At 48.9% G+C, this 6,023-nt stretch overlaps 1 long non-coding RNA gene across 1 annotated transcript; it reads right to left on the bottom strand.

The window, feature by feature from the left end:
- Nucleotides 1–1,730: 1,730 nt before the first annotated feature.
- LOC138915538 (uncharacterized) lies at nt 1,731–4,801 on the bottom strand. The gene is made up of 2 exons (XR_011421589.1): nt 4,612–4,801; nt 1,731–3,801 (listed from the first exon to the last, which is right to left on the bottom strand). It is a non-coding gene; the product is annotated as an uncharacterized lncRNA (long non-coding RNA).
- Between the last annotated feature and the right edge of the window lie 1,222 nt (nt 4,802–6,023).

Raw genomic sequence — 6,023 nt, 5'->3', positions numbered from 1 at the left:
TAAAATTTGGGGGTGAAGAAGAGTTAGGAAGTTAAATGGAATGCCAGCTGAAGAGAGATGTGTGATTGAAATGTCAAATTCAACAGTAAAGACATGAAATACAGGAAAATGCAGGAATGCATAAGGCACCTTTTTGTCTGTCTGTGTGCTAAACCAGTCCTGCCAACAAAGGACAGTCGTCTGCCACATAATGAGTTTTTCGTCAACAACGGACTGCATGTATGACAGTGGTCCCATAAGATTAGCACCATATCACCTAGGCGTGTGGTAGGCTATACCACCTAGGTTTGTGTGAGTACACAACAATTAAACCATCTAACAATTAAATCACCTAACGATGCATTTCTCAGAATGTATCCTGTCGTTAAGCAATGCACGAGTGTACATCATCTTTATTCACATTCACGCCTTGCTCTGTGGATCCAGAAGACACGGCATGTTCTCTTTTGTGTCTTCATTTATTTTTCATTCCCACTCCATCTCTGGCAACTTTCCCTATAGCCTAGAAGGTTTCAACTCATCTCTTTCTAGACCCCAGGATATCCATTAAAACTGTTTCCTGGGATACCTTGAAAGTTGAGTACAAACACTGCAACATTCAGGTGAAAGTTGAGTACAGCGATTTATTCATATGTTGGTTACAAAAGAAACACAAAACACCAAAGAAATGTGTTCCTAATATTTAATATTAGTGTTTCTAATACTTAATTCGTGAAGCAACCATAAAAGTAGGTAGGTACATCTTCTGTGGTACTCTGGCCAAAAACACATGACCTCTTCCAATCGTGAAAAAACGTCAGATAAACCCAAACTGAGGGACATTTTACAAAACAACTGATCAGTACTCTTCAGCAGGGTCAAGGTCATGAAAGACAAGGGAAGACTGAGAAACAGTCACAGACAAGAGGAGACTAAGGAGCAATGACAAAATGCCGTGTGGGATTCTGCATTGGATCCTGGTACAGCAGAAGGGAAAGAGTGAAATTCAAATAAAGGCTGAGTCTAGTTAATAATATTATCCAATGTTAATTTCCTATTCTTGATAATTGTACAATAGTTATGTAAGATGTTAACATTAGGGAAAGCAGAGTAAGGAATATATGAGAACTCTCTCTGTACTACTTTTGCAACTTTTCTGTACGTCTAACGTTAGTTTAAAATATTATTTAAAAATATTTTTTAAAAGTAGATAATAGTAAATAAGGCAACCACAGTTTTCTTCTTGACTCTATTGACTATTTTAGAATATAAATTGCATGATATCAGGACGCTTACTTATCCCAGCCACCAAATTTCATGGTGGGAAAAAAAAAAAAAAAGAAAGAAAGATAAAGTGAACACGACATTTGCGGAGATCACTGGGGGTAGTCTTCTCATTAATTTATTCAATGCCTTCTTTTCCTGTGTTTCAGTGTTTGGAACAGAACCAGATATGATCCGGGATGGATCAACCACACCAATTGCCAATATATTCCAGGATGTTATCCAAAAGAGTGTGATGATGCTCCCGCTGGGCACTGTGGACGATGGAGAGCACGCGCAGAAGGAGAAAATCAACAGTGAGCAGGTTCTTGAGGGGGCTGATCTCTCAGTGTGCAAACCACAGGGTGTCCACATCAGTAACCTTCCGACATGCTGCATATTTTAGATTGAATTTATGTCATCAAATCTTCCTGTTTAAATTGTAGACTACTTTTCCTCCATTATTTGAATGGAAATAACAGTTTCTCTTTATTTCTTCTTTTGTTAGGTGGAACTACATAGAAGGATCCCAATTATTTGCTGCCTTTTTCCTAGAGACGGCTAAGCTGCATTAACAACGACGGGAACCTTCCAGCTTACATCTGAGCTGCTGACATATCCCCTCTCTCACATCCCTGGACAGGAATAGAATCTAAATATCCAGAGAATTTCTGTCCAGTAAACAATATTTTCCCTCTTTAATACGTCTTTGGACATTTGGACCAGTAATAAACTATTTTAAAGGTAGAGACACTGGAAATGGCTTAATGTCTCTGTTGCACACCTCTCTAAAGTCACAGCTACCTTCAACAACTTGATTTCCCCAAGTCTGGCCCCAGTAGTCCCCGGACTGGACTCATTCTGCCCTTCCAGCACAAGGATGGTTCTTCGATTAGACTTCTCTTGCCATTTGATTGGTGGAATTGCTCTAGTTTGCTGTGTCCTGAGGTGCTCAGGACACATAATCATTCATCCACTGACTGTCAGTACTTATGTCACCGTTGCTTTCACCACACATTCCTTTTATATTGTTAATAAAAACATTGGTCTACCCCACCGACTACCATGATTTCCCTGGGGGTTCATTTTCAGATGAGTTATTGAAGCGTGATACATATTCACTTCTTGCCTCCCCTTCACTTTTTCCTTTCTTGAAAAGTTTTGAAACAGAAATGACCAATATTCACACTCTTATGCCATTTGGGATTCCTTGTGAGAAGATGCGTCTATCTTTATTCTAAGCCTCTTTACCTTTGCTGTGAGTGACGCCAGCCCACCGCCCCTCCTGCATCCTGTTCTGTCTCACTACCCCATCGGGAGAGGCCACTCTCCCTCTGACACCTGCGCACATGGAAATTCACCACAGCAGAATCAGCCCTGATGGAATTCTCTCACCCCGTTGGGATTTTACTCAGTGACTACATCTAAATTGTTCAAAGCTTTAAATAGCATCAATTTTAGACAGAGAACTGATCAACCTGACATCAGTAACACATCCCAAATTTAAAGCTGTCAGCTCAGGTTGCATTCATCAGTCATTTCAGTCGACCATCTTGTTTGGCTTGATTGGATTTGATGGTGTAAACAAATAAACAAAAGCACGTAAGTTTTCTACAGCTAAGTATAAGTAAACAAATCACTTCAGTCTTTATGAATTCACTATTTAAATAGCATTAATGGAGAAGAAGTTAAGGGTTTATTAAAAATGTTTCTCTTATGATTCCAAATAAAAACAAAGTGCCACACATTCCATCTCTTTGTGGGTGCTTGAAATGTCAGTTTTAAAGCTTGCTGCGTCATGTCTAAAACGGCTGGATCATGGGGCCAGCTTACCCTGCCTCTTGTCACAGAAACGGGACCCACCTGTGGCATCAGCCTCGCTGAGGCATCCATAAGGAGCCACTTCTTCTCTGGTGCTGGACAACATCAAGTCCTCTTGGTTAAATATTCGCAGGTGTTTGGTACTCGTCACTATTTAAGCACAGTCCATGCTCGCCAGATTTGGTTGAATCTTGTGAGGTTTTCGGATTCCGTGGACCTACCTGATGTATTTGGCAGAGGTCCCAAGGACTAACTGTACACGAGGTTTCTGACGCCAATTTATATTTTAACAAGGGTGTTCATAGTAGTCAATTAACAAAAGTTGGTTGTAAAATATAACCATTTCTGAGCAAGGGAACATCAGTTTTACCAAGTCACTAAATAAGAAGATGTATTTGCTGATCTGCATTCCTGCTGAATCTCTGAGACCTGCAGTGTCTTGGTCAATTATTCAGCTGCCACCAGGTGAGGAGAGGAGGAGGACGAATGAGGTCATTGAATCTAGGAGATTCCAACCCTGGGATGCCTGAGTCCAGAGCCGTGGTTTTCTGCCTCCCCGGGTCATGATGGGTCTCCCCAGCTCTCATTGATGGGTCCACGTTTTCTACCCAAACCCAAGCCATGTGGCTACCTGGGTCTTGCTGTGGTTTGGGAGCCAGATAGGAAGTATTTTCCGGATAGATTACATTCAGAGGGATGACAGAAATCCGCCCAGTGATTAGCCAGAAGACCAATTAACTAGTAATAAGAAGACAAAGAGGTTGGGGATAGAGAAATTTAAGTATTTGCTTTAAAAAATTTTACCAAAGAAGCATATGCACATGGATAAAGATGACCACCCAGTATACTTATTGGGAGTATATAGTGACATGATCAGGAGGGGACGTCATCGTATTGAAGGAGGGCAACATGTCAGGTTTGGGACTGTCCAGGTTTGGACTGTCAGTTAGATTTGGTAGATGCTCTTATGGAAGATAACGAGGACTGGGAATGTTCTTGGTTTTACGTTGTATTCATAAAAATAAACCTTGCGTGAGTGTGTGCTGGACAGTGCAAGAGCCCTGTGGTGACACACGTTCTCTTCACTTGCAGCTGGAGGAAGGCAGTCGGCCACAGACACACAAAGAACCTGGTCTGGGCTTCTTCTCGCGCCACATGTTCATTCCAGCGCATCCCTCCCTCAGCCTCTGTGTTAGCCAGACACCAGCCCAGCCCAGCGCAGCCCAGCCCCCTCTTCTGAGAACTGGACCCCGATCCTCCTGCATTTTTCATTAGAACCCGTTAGAATCCGAATTCGGCTCGTGGCTTCCTAGGGTCTGCGACTCTGAGGACCCCTGCTAGGAGCATCCAGAGGCTGTTCTCCTAACCCGGAGGTGCGCACGCGCCTGGCACAGCAGGAAAACCTCGCTCCGTTAGAGGAGGCCTCAGAGGCGCCGGGCATCGCTTGGGCCGGTGGAGGCGGAGGCCGGCCGCCCGGCCCGCAGGCCTCCGGCTCCCGCCCGGCCCGGGCGCGTCCGTTTCTCCCGCATCGCCCTCGGGGTTCTTTACCGCGGGCGGGCGAGCGAAGGGGTGGAGTGAGGAGGGATGGAGAGGGAGGAGGCGGGATCGCCCGGGGGTTACCCGCTCGGGGAGCCGCTGGAAGTGCCAGGTGGCCTTCCCGGTCAGACGCCGCCAGGCTCTCAGCCTGACGCGCGTCTCCCCTTCCTTAGATTGACTCCTTCGGCTTTCCGTTTTCCTCTTGGGGAGGGGTGGGACTTCCGGTTTCATCACCGGAAGACGACGAGCCGGAGGAGTCCGTCAGAGGGGCCAGCAGGAGCGATTCCGTCGGCAAACGGGTAAGTTATTCTCTGACCGGGCCGGGGGGGGGAGGTTTGGAGGCGGGGACCGTCCAGCGTCTGCGCGGGGCCTGGGGGCGGTGGCTTGAGGGCTCGGGCCGGGCAGCTGGGCGCCGGGAGTCCCGCCAGGGCCCTTCGCTCTTCCTCCTCCCTCCTCCCCCCGCCTCCGCCCCTCCCCCGCTCGCCGGTCCCTCCCGACGCCGCCCAGACTCGCCCGACACCCGCCCGCCGCCCGCGCGGCGTCGCAGCCGCCCTGCCCCCGCCGTCACCTGCTCGCTCCGCGAGCCGGGCTCCCGGGGACCCGGCGGGCCTCCGTTTCCCCGCGGGCCCGGGCTCTTGGCGCGGAAGCGGCGCCCCGTGCGCCCCACGCACCCCTGCACGCAGTCGGGGCGCTTCCGACCGCCTGGCTTCTCCGACTGGAACGCGGGCGCCCAGGCGGGGAGCTGCCCGGTGGGGGGGGGTTTCTAGTCCGGGCGGTGGTGTCCGTGGCTGCCCGCCCACTCCCTGTTTTCCCCAGCGCACCGATGCGCTGCTGCCACCCGCGCCTCCTTCGGTTGAGGATGCTGGTGCCCGAGAGCACCACGCCTGGAAGTGGACGGTCCTGGCCACTCAGGGTCCAGCTGCTCTCAGCAACTAGCGGGAGACCCCAGGCTGCCGCACGTCGCTGTTGGCAGCAGCGGGATCGTCCCTGGAGATACCCACCTCTTCCTAGTGGGCGAGCACGGCCTGAGTGTGCGTGCCCGCTTTCTGGAGCTTAGTCGGGGGGAGGTGGGTGCCAGGAGCTGCTGACCCCTGCGCTTGCGTTGAGTTTTGAATAGCCTGTTTATTGGGTTGGGGGGTTCTGGACTAGGACATCTTGGCAGGGTTGGCATCTGTGGACACATATGTAGGATTATTTTCTAGGTAATCATAGCCCGAATGGTGATTGTGTCGGGACTTTACAGTCCGTGCCGGTGGAACTAGTTACAGTATGCACCTGGTTTGCGGTGAAGCGTTAGTCCAGATGCAACACTGCCTGGGGAAGGTCACTAACACGTATTGATTAGAACATCGTTAGGAGAGCTCATTTGATGTATACTCTGTAGACTTCATGTAGCACGGCAGCCGTGTAGGGTCGGAATTACT

This window comes from Equus caballus, chromosome 9 (genome assembly GCF_041296265.1).
Source record: "Equus caballus isolate H_3958 breed thoroughbred chromosome 9, TB-T2T, whole genome shotgun sequence".
NCBI classification, from domain to species: domain Eukaryota; kingdom Metazoa; phylum Chordata; class Mammalia; order Perissodactyla; family Equidae; genus Equus; species Equus caballus.
This window is presented reverse-complemented; position numbering and strand designations above follow the sequence as displayed.